The following is a 10765-nucleotide window of genomic DNA, read 5'->3' as shown; positions in this document are numbered from 1 at the left end:
ATCTCCCTCCTATCTTCTTCAGTGACAGCTATCCCAAGTCCCGCACCTCTCTGGTTCAGTTTTCTAGGAAACAAATCTCTCTCTGCTGCTGGAATAAGGGAGGATATGAATCTGTTTCCTGCCACCTGTTTTACCAACATCACCACCCCTCCTTCAACCTAATCTTAGAGCACCTGTGCCTAAAGTCCTTGAGCATTGCCAGTGCTCTATGAGGACAACTGTCATACTTCTGTTCGGTACCACTTTCCCCAACCAGACATGCACAGGTACTCGAGCATTGTTGTTTTTTTTTTAAGATTTTATTTATTTATTTATTTGAGAGAGAGAGAAACAGCATGAGAGGGGAGAGGGTCAGAGGGAAAAGCAGGCTCCCCGCTGAGCCGGAAACCCAACGTGTGCTGGATCCCAGGACTCTGGGATCATGACCTGAGCGGAAGGCAGACGTTTAACTGAGCCACCCAGGCGCCCCTTGAGCGGTGTCTTTCTCCTCTTATGTCATTAACCATTCTGTTTTCAGTCTTCATATATTGTGGCTTATAATTGTCCTAAAATGTCCTATAACCGTTTTAGCAAAGATGGTGTTTGCATTTGTTTCTTGTTGCTTTTGTTTGGGTATGGCCTTTGAGAAGGAAGGGGTTGAAAAATGTTTTTACTACTAAATTTAAAGTCACCCTCAGGTATTAGGAAAGCGATTTACCAATATGCTAAGAAATCAAAACAGGGGCGCCTGGATGGCTCGGTCAGTTGAGCAGCTGCCTTCGGCGCAGGTCATGATCCCAAGGTCCTGGGATCGAGCCCCGCATCCGGCTCCCTGCTCCATGGGAAGCCTGCTTCTCCCTCTCACACTCCCCCTACTTGTGTTCCCTCTCTCGCTGTGTCTCTATCAAATAAATAAAATCTTTAAAAAAGAGAGAAAGAAATCAAAACAAAAAGTTACCAAAGGCTTATAAACCAAGGCTTCTGTTCCTATCATTCCACTTACACAGCTCCCGTTAGAGAAGCCAATAACTTTTATGTTGTCCACGTGGCATTAAGTTCATTATGAAGTAAAATGTTAAATTCACTTCCTCACTCACACTAGCCACATTTCAAGCACTCAATAGTTAAATGGCTACCATACTGGATAGCACAGAGAACATTAATTTCATCACAGGAAGTTCTATTACCCACTGCTTTAGACTTTAAGCTTCAGTAGAGAAGTGCTGGATCTGGTCATCATTGTGCCCACAGTGCCTAGCACAGGGCTTGTCAAATACTTTTTGAATGAACATATGAATTAATGTTTGAAACAGTTTTATTATTCTCAAAATAAGAAACAACCTAAATACTCAACATCAGAGAAATGGCAAATAAAAGTAGATTTAAGCAATAATTTAATGTTTGTAAGGTTTCTGTAATAACATGGTGAAATATTTTTTATTTATTTATTTTTGTTCTTAAAGATTTTATTTATTTATTTGAGAGAGAGAGAATGAGAGACAGAGAGCACATGAGAGAGGGGAGGGTCAGAGGGAGAAGCAGACTCCCTGCCGAGCAGGGAGCCCGATGCGGGACTCGATCCCGGGACTCCAGGATCATGACCTGAGCCGAAGGCAGTCTCTTAAGCAACTGAGCCCCACCCAGGCGCCCACTGTGAAATATTTTTTAAATAAATGTCAAGTAGAAAAAGAGGTAATAGTACCATGCACATAGTATGATCACTATTATGTAAAACAGCGTGTATAGAATGAGAGGAAACAAGAAAATAGTAGCAGCGGTTATCACTGGAAAAGGACTATGGGTAATAAATAGCATGTTGTCCAGACTTCTTTCTGTATTCAGGGTTTCCACAATGTCCTTGTGTCACAATAAAAAGAAAACTGATTTATATTAAAAAGTTTAGGATTGGCATTAAGTTTCATAATTTTAACCTATGTTGTCACAGACAATGTAATGGAGTTATAAGAATTATATGCATGATGTATGCAAAATTACCTAGCATGGCGTATGGCAATAAAACAGATGCAAACCCATTCATCTATTCTTCTATTCAAAGAGTGGTTTTCTTTTTTCTCCCTCATGACAGCTTTCTAATAATGAATTGTCCAAAAATCAGATGATTTAATGAGTAGTTCCTCTCTTCAGCACTAGAAGCATTCAAAAAGAAGCAGAAAAGCCATCTAGAAAGAATGTGGATGAATGAATCCATCATATCATCTGATGGCTCATGAGCATTAATGGTATCTAACTCTTGTTCTTCATTTAAATGTCAGTGATTCTGCATGTTGATATATAAAATATTCAGCCTATTCTCTACTTATACATGGGGTAGTGGCATCCCCAAGTAATCTTCCCTCCGCTGTTTTAATATGAGAAACAAAACCCAGTCCCAACTGAAAAAGGGCCTGCTCCTTTGTTTATTCCCAAGAAAAAAGAAAAAAAAAACAAGTTCTACCTCTAAAAAGATAGAGTATATGCACTTTTTTCAATTCTTCCCACTAAACACAACTAAAAACACTGGAGTTCATGTGTAAAACACACATAAGACGACTCTGGAAGTTGGAGACAACAAGGCAGATGAGCTAGGGGCCCAAAAAACATGTGGTGAGTTCTCTAGATTTTTTTTTGCTTTATCAATTTCACACTTGCAGCTCAAAAAGCTAGCAACATAGAATTGCCCATGGGCACAGATGAAAAAAAGCCCCAAACAAAAGCCTATCCCCTCTAGCTAAAGGGCTGGGAAATGGAGCCTGGCAAGGCAGAAAGCCTTTAGATAATAACCACTCTGCTATAGTCAAACAGTACAGAAAAAACTATGACCCCCAGTGGAGAGCTTAGACTTCCACACTTGCCAAGCTGCTGTTACAGGTACCCCAACCCTCCGCTAGACTAGGTCCTAGAAGGCAGAGTAGGAACTGTAATTTCCATCCCCAGCTACAGTGAACACCTCAGTTTCTCCACCCCATGAGGCCAATGGAGACCAGATAGGGAGCCTGGCCTGCCTTCCCCATGCAGCAGGAAAGCAGCACCCATCCTTTCCACACTACGGTGGTGTCCATGGAGACTACATGGATAGCAGGAACAAGGCACCTCTTCTCCCAGAACTAGAGGTGCCATCAGTGGAGGCTTAGTGGAGCTGACGGGGTCTCCTGGGGAACCAGAATTCCATCCCTCACCCAGCAATAATGAAGAACCCATCCCCTGCTCGGTGTCAACAGTGGTTGAGGGGAAAACCTGTAATTCTGCCCCCACCTGCAACAATGTAGTGTGCTTTATCCCCCTAAACCCCTTTCCCCTACTGGAGTGGTATCAGAGGAAGCCAACTAAGACAGAAGCTTTAAATAAGATCCGGAGTCTCACAATACCTAAAATACTCTGGTTCAATCGAAAATCACTAAGAATCAGGAAAATCTCAACCTGAATAAAAAGACAATCAGTAGATGCCAGAAGAAAATGACAGAGATGTTATAATTATCTCACACAGATTTTCAAGCAGACACCATAAAAATGCTTCAATGAGCAATTACAAACATGCTTAAAACAAATGGAAAAAAATTTTTTCAAAACTCGGCAAAAGAAACAAGTCTCAACAATGAAACTGAAACATATATATGAACCAAAAGGAAATTTTAGAAAATTGAAATTGAAAATTACAATAACCAAATTTTTAAAAACTTAATGGATGGGTTCAACAGCTGAGAAGGAAAAAAAAAATCCATGAACTGTAAGATAGAAATTACACAATCTGAACAACAGAAAATGAACAGAAAAAAATAAAGAAAAAACTAACAGAGTCTCAGGGTCCTATAGTATTTTAACAAAAGCCTAATGTACCTATCACTTGAGTCCCAGGAAAACGAGAGAAAGAGGGCAGGCCTGAGAGAGAACTCTAAGAAGTAATGGTTGAACACTTCCCAAATTTGGCAAAAAATGTAAACCTAAAGATTCAAAAAGGAAAGCAGACTCCAACTAAGATGAACTCTTAAGAAATCCGTACCAAGACACACAGTCAAAAATCTGAAAATACAAAGAAAACCATCTTGAAAGCAGCAAGAGAAACAACTTGCCTATAAAGAAAATGTTTAGTAGAAAACATTATCAAAAACAATGAAAGCCAGAAAGAAGTGGCACATGTTTTAAGTGCTGAGAGAAAAGAGCTGTCAATCTTGATTTCAATGTATGATGAGTTTATCTTCCAGGAATGGAAGGGAAAGAACAAAGAATTTGTCACCAGCAGACCTACCTTAAAAGACTGGCTAAAGGAATTTCTCCAAACAGAAAGGAAATGATCAATGAAGGAACTTTGGAAATCAAGAAGAAAACCATGGAAAGGGGGGAATATGGGTTATTTTTAAAAATTTTTTTTATTTTATATTATGTCACCATACATCGTTAGTTTTTGATGTGATCCATTATCCATTGTTTTCATGTAACACTCAGTGCTCCATGCAGTACGTGCCCTCCTTAATACCCATCACAGGGCTAACCAATCCCCCCTCCCCTCTCCCCTCCAGAATCCTGTTTGTTTCTGAGTCCATAGTCTCTCATGGTTCATCTCTCCCTCCAATTTACACTCCCCTTCATTTTTCCCTTCCTTCTAATATCGGTAAATAAAATACATCTTTCCTCTTCTCTTGAGCTTTCTAAATATGTTTGATAGTTGAAGCAAAAATGGTAACACTAGGGCGCCTGGGTGGCTCAGTTGGTTAAACGACTGCCTTCGGCTCAGGTCATGATCCTGGAGTCCCGGGATCGAGTCCCGCATCGGGCTCCCTGCTCAGCAGGGAGTCTGCTTCTCCCTCTCCCACTCCCCCTTCTTGTGCTCTCTCTCTCTCTCTCTCTCTCTCTCAAATAAATAAATAAAATCTTTAAAAAAAAAATGGTAACACTAGGGGCGCCTGGGTGGCTTGGTCATTAAGTGTCTGCCATCGGCTCAGGTCATGATCTCAGGGTCCTGGGATCAAGCTCCACGTCGGGCTCCCGACTCAGTAGGGAGCCTGCTTCTCCCTCTCCCACTGCCCCTGCGTGTGTTCCCTCTCTTGCTCTCCATCAGATGGATAAATAAAATCTTAAAAAAAAAAAAATGGTAACACTATGTGATATGGTTCTACATGTATGCAGAGTAATATTTAAGGCAATTATAAAGAGAAGAAGGTAAAGGGAAACGAGGAGGTAAGATTTCTATACTTCAAAGTGGTAAAATGTTGACCCCAGCAGACTGTGATAAGTTATGTGCATATAATGCAATACCTATGCAACCACTAAATCTGTACAAAGAGATACACTCAAAAATACTATAGAGAAACCAAAATGGATTTTTTTTTTAATGTTCAAGCAACCCACAGGAAAGACATAGAAAACAGTAAAAAAAAAAAAAAAATAGAAATAAAAAACAGCAAAAACCCAAGATAAACCAAAACCAAAACATAAAATGGCAGATTTAAGCCCCAGCATATCATTACAGTAAATGCAAATGGCCTAAGGCAAACCAAATATTTGAAAATTGGGATGTTCCTGGATTACAGAAACATAATAGCTTACACTATTATCATAAACTTATGCAATATTTGTATTTGTTTACAAATTACACTAATAGAATTTATTTTAGGGTGCAATAATTTTGTACCATTTATAATATTGTACCAATGTGTACATGGTATAAATAACACATCAGGCTCTCAGCTAAGTCCTGCTTGGCACAGGTAAGCCTTCAGTGGTGGCCACCATCATCAGGACAGTAATTATGTGGGCCTTCTCATTATTTGCTTGCTCTGTATGTCAAGTTTCCTCAGGGCTGTCTCAGGTGCCTTACTCATCCACTATGCACACTACGCCTGAATGACCTCATCTAAACCCATTGTTTCAATGCCACTCCTACCAGAATCAGCAAAATACTCAGCACACACATTACAAATTCCCTTCAACCAGTCCCCAGGTTTGGTACTCACCTCATTATTCTCTAGGCAGCCACCTTTAAATCAGTTGGAATTTGGAAATGAAATCTTTTCTTTGTTCTAGACAGATACTCATGAGTGCCTATTCTGAGTCCACTAACTTTTCCTGACTTAATTTCACAAACCATTCCAAGGGTCCATCATAAAAGTCCATGCTGAAATCTACTTGAAACTAAGAACACGGAAAGAAAAATTGGAAAAATAGTGATTGGCAAAACAGAGATTTATCATCTTAGAAGGGATTGGCAGAGGCCTTGGAACTACTTTTCTATTTAGAGGAAAAGACCTGAGACAAGCTTCTAAGAATCGAAATGCTCTGGAACAAGCTATCCTAACAGTGAGGGATTTATTGCATATTGTGTAACAATCACTGAAGAACATGGAATAATTTTTCCCGAGACAAGCTAGTAAACTATTAATTCTTTAATAATACATTGTATTTGTTTTACTACGTTAAGAAGAGGAACTCTCAGTCAGCCTGGTGTAATTGATTCATTTTACAAAAGGAAGCCAGGGTTCACAAGCGGCAGAGGTACACCTAAAATCCATTTCTCCCCCCCTTCCAAGTCTAAATTTCTGCCATTTAGTTTGTCATTTACACTACTGCATATGCATACTGCTGTGCAATGCCAACTAATTTTACAAAACTCACATATATCCTTTTATAAAAAATCTAGTGTAAATACTAAAAAAGATAATTGTCTCCATTCTGCACTGAACCAAACCAGCTCTGGAGTGAGATGTCCTATCCCGTCTGTGGTATGAAGAATGACCTGGCAAAGATGCTCACCTACTAATTCCCAGAATCAGTATGTTAAATTACATGGAAAATAAGGTTGCTAATCAATTGGCCATGAAATAGTGATTATCCTGGGTTATCCAGGTGGGGCCCTAAGTGTTCTTAGGGTCCTTACATCATGTGGAAGAGGCAGGCAGTACTCAGTATCAATGACTTGATATGAGAATCAACCAGCCGCTTTCAAGATGAAAGAAGGCCAAACAAAGCAGGCAAGAAAATAGATTCTCCCAGAAAAGAACTCAGCCCCACCGACGCTTCCCCCTCCCCCAACACATTTTTAACCCAGTGAGATTCCTTCAGACTTCTGAGCTACAAAACTGTAAAATAATAGGTCTGTGTTGTTTTAAGCTACTAAGTTTGCAGGACTTCATTAGAGCAGGTACAGGAAAACTAATACACTTTCCATAGTTGATTTCATGCTTTCCTGGGGCCTTCAAGAGTTGGAGCCTGCCTATGAAAGTGTCTACCAGAGAGGAATAAAATGATTATTGGTACTAATGCAGGCAACTAAGCAATTTGTTCCTTCATAAAATAAAAGCCCCCTCTCAAAATTCAATTCCAAAAAACATTTATTGAGCCCCTATGAGATGGGACATGGTAAAGAGGACAGCCCCACTGTTTATCCTCAGCTGGTACATCTCTTACTAGTCCTTTCAGTCTCCTATAATGGAATGGAAGCTTTGTTCAGAAGCTCCGAATCTTCTTGTTAGAGAAGAGTGATGTTCACAACAAATGGAAGATCTGCTTCATTTTCTAAATAAAAAAAAAGGGGGGAGTTACCAAGAAAAACGAGAGACACTAGTTTTCAAAAGATCAGACCCTGTCTTTCCCACTGCCCACTGTGACTTTAGACATGTGAATTTCTTTCAGATGTAACTCCTTATTCTTCCTCCCTCTCTCCTTGTGCCTCAACGGAGATATTTACACACTGTCCAGGTAGCCATCTTACTTCATGAAAAAACCATTTTAGAGGCTTCCAGAAAAGCCAAAGTCGAGGCCAAGTATTAAAACTGGGACCTCCTGATTCAGAGCTCCAAGGCTTTACAGTTTTTAACTAAATTATATGTTCTGTGCATTGGAAAATCTGATGCCTTCTCTTCCACCTCTCCCTTTTTAGATTCCACATATTGAACTGGAACCCATGTCCTAGACAGATTGGAAAAACGGAATCCTGGAATGCCAACTTAATCTTGGAAAACTCTAGGGAGAAGAGTTTATCCTATGCTAGCATAGTTGCTGAACATCCAGACAGATAAACTTCAGAGAGGAAAGAGGTTGCCTTTGAGTTCCATGTGAGCTTTTCTAACTGATCTCAGCATCTGGGAAGTCATCAGTTTGGACTCCTTTCCCAGTGTATGTAAACCAGCACTGAACATGGTATCAAACCCCTGTTAAGGGATCAGCAAGAGAGAAGGAACTTACAGAAAAGTAACGAGATGGACTCGTTGCTTCCCACAGAGGTGCTCAGCTCGTCTGCAATTAAGAAATGGTTGGTTATATTCACTTCATAAGGATTGCACGCAGTATGTCTAGCATTCAGGTAAGAGCCTCAAGTAGCTCTGGTAAACGGAGGGCTCCACTAAGTCTGTGGCACCCAAACCTTCTTTCTCCTAACTGCCAAGGCACTCTGCCATGCCTGAAATCCTACCGGTAGAAATGGAATCCAGATGCACTCCATGAAGAGCATCTGGTTGAAGGGGAGGTCTCCACTCACTCAACTGGCATACCTTCATGTGTAAGAACTGTATCCCCTCTACTCCCCCAGAAGCTGAGCAAACATGGCACCTGAGTCAGAAGGGTGTAAACATAGGCAGAGTACCTCCCAGAGTCTTACTTCTTGAGTCTATCCTGGAACACCTCCCAAGGGAAAAAAAAAAAATCCCTCAAAGACCGAGAAGAGGCAAAAAAAAGACAAAGATGGTCTTCTAGTCATGGGCTCTTCTGAATGAGCAGCAGCGACATCTTCTAGAAATAAAGGAGTAAGGTTCTTTTTTTTTTTTTTTAAAGATTTTATTTATTTATTTGACAGAGAGAGAGAGACACAGCGAGAGACGGAACACAAGCAGGGGAGTGAGAGAGGGAGAAGCAGGCTTCCCGCCGAGCAGGGAGCCCGATGTGGGACTCGATCCCAGGACCCTGGGATCATGACCTGAGCGGAAGGCAGACGCTTAACGAATGAGCCACCCAGGCGCCCCAGGAGTAAGGTTCTTAATTTAAAATTTAAAGGCTGGATTTTCTCTTCCTATTAAGAATCAAAGCTTCTCAATATATATTTATGTCAAATCACTATGTTGTACACCTTAAACTTTTACAATGTTATATGTCAATTATATCTCTATAAAACTGAAAAAAGTTAAATAAATGCATTCTATAGAGAAAAAAAATAAAGAGCCTTATTTTATTGGTAATTTCCATAGTCAGAAAGCATCTCTTGATAAGCAGGTATGGATCCAGTGTATTAGCAGAAATGACCTGATGGATATTGTAGTCAAACATGAGATGCTAATGCCCCATGGGAGGGGGCAGGAGGAGACATCATTAATTCTTTAATCAACCACTACAGTTTAGGTAGTTAAAACACAATACTGTAGTAGAGCTTCCTGTTGCAAATGATGTATATTCCTCGAATAAATGATTTGATTGATCTGACACAAGAGAGGGAGGGAGTGCATAAGCAGGGGGAGTGGGTGAGGGAGAAACATCCATGCCGGGCTCGATTCCAGGACCCTGGGATATTGACCTGAGCCAAAGGCAGATACTTAACCGACTGAGCCACCCTGGCGTCCCTAGAGAAAGATTTTAAAGCCAGGGAAACTACCCTTTTTTAATAGGCCTTTCCACTAATATACAATTTCTAGATTCCTCCAACTACTACCTGCAATACCCCCAATATACTTACAGCAGGGGTGGAAGACAGTAGATCTCAATAAATATTAGCTATTATTTGCAGATATAAGGATCAGATGGTATAGAAATTTGCTTTTGTAGGTAAGACCCAAGGGTCTTTCTTAGCCCAGGCATCCCTTAAAGTATCAGGGTTTATTTGTTCGGGGTAGAAGGCATCAGAATCTTATGGCCCCTTGGCTAAGTGGAAGATGAAAAAATGAAAGGAGGTAGAGACTTGAAAGAGGGATGGGCAGAGATAGGACCACTGCTTAATTCATGAAGCTTTTAAACTCCTTTTCTCTTGTTCAGTCTATATTCAAGTAAGATTTACATTTACCATAACCTTCTCTCAAAAAGTTCTCTATGTAAACTGAATTATAATGAACTAGAAAAGAGAAGGAAATTGTTAATCCCTTTTTGGCCACCACATCCTTTGATCCATTGGAGACACCAAGGAGCGCCTCCTCCTTGAGAAGCCCAGAAGGCTGGTCCTGATCATGTCAGGGCAAACCTCTGAGATGAAGCTATGTTGGCATTCAACCAATTCCAATTTCTGACACTCTGGGAAAATGCTTGAATTTTCCTCAATTATCAGAGAACTTTTGGCAAAATTTACTCTACCTCAAAGCAGCAAAAGTATCCCCAAATGTGTAAGTTACCACAGGAAATTTCTATGCAATAACCTATAATAAACAAGAAGAGAGAGGGAGGGAGGAAGAAATTTCTGCATTTTTCTGAAATTATGAATCCTTACCCATGGCTTTAGTTGTTGCTTCCTCAAGGCTATGAGTGTTTGATTCCACCTCAGTAGATAATTCTACGACAAAAAAATGGAAGATAGGTATGATCATAAGCTTACATAGGGGAATCAAATACACTGGAGGAAAAATGCAAAAAATGGGAGCCCACCCATTCCCGCCCAGGCCTCCTCTGAAGCCAAAACCCTCACGTACCGAAAGCTTGTGTGTCCTCAAAATGCACATCCGTGGTCGATTCTACGTCACTAATGGAGACCAGGTCGGCGGGGGACTCCGGGGCGGCGGGGGACTCAGCGGGGGACTCCGGGGTCGCGGTGGACTCAGCGGGGGACTCCGGGGTCGCGGTGGACTCCAGGTCAGCACTGAACTCAGGGGTCGCGGTGGACTCC

This window comes from Mirounga leonina, unplaced genomic scaffold (genome assembly GCF_011800145.1).
Source record: "Mirounga leonina isolate KUSES-001 unplaced genomic scaffold, KU_Mleo_1.0 Mir_201, whole genome shotgun sequence".
NCBI lineage: Eukaryota > Metazoa > Chordata > Mammalia > Carnivora > Phocidae > Mirounga > Mirounga leonina.
Note: the sequence above shows the minus strand (reverse complement) of the source record.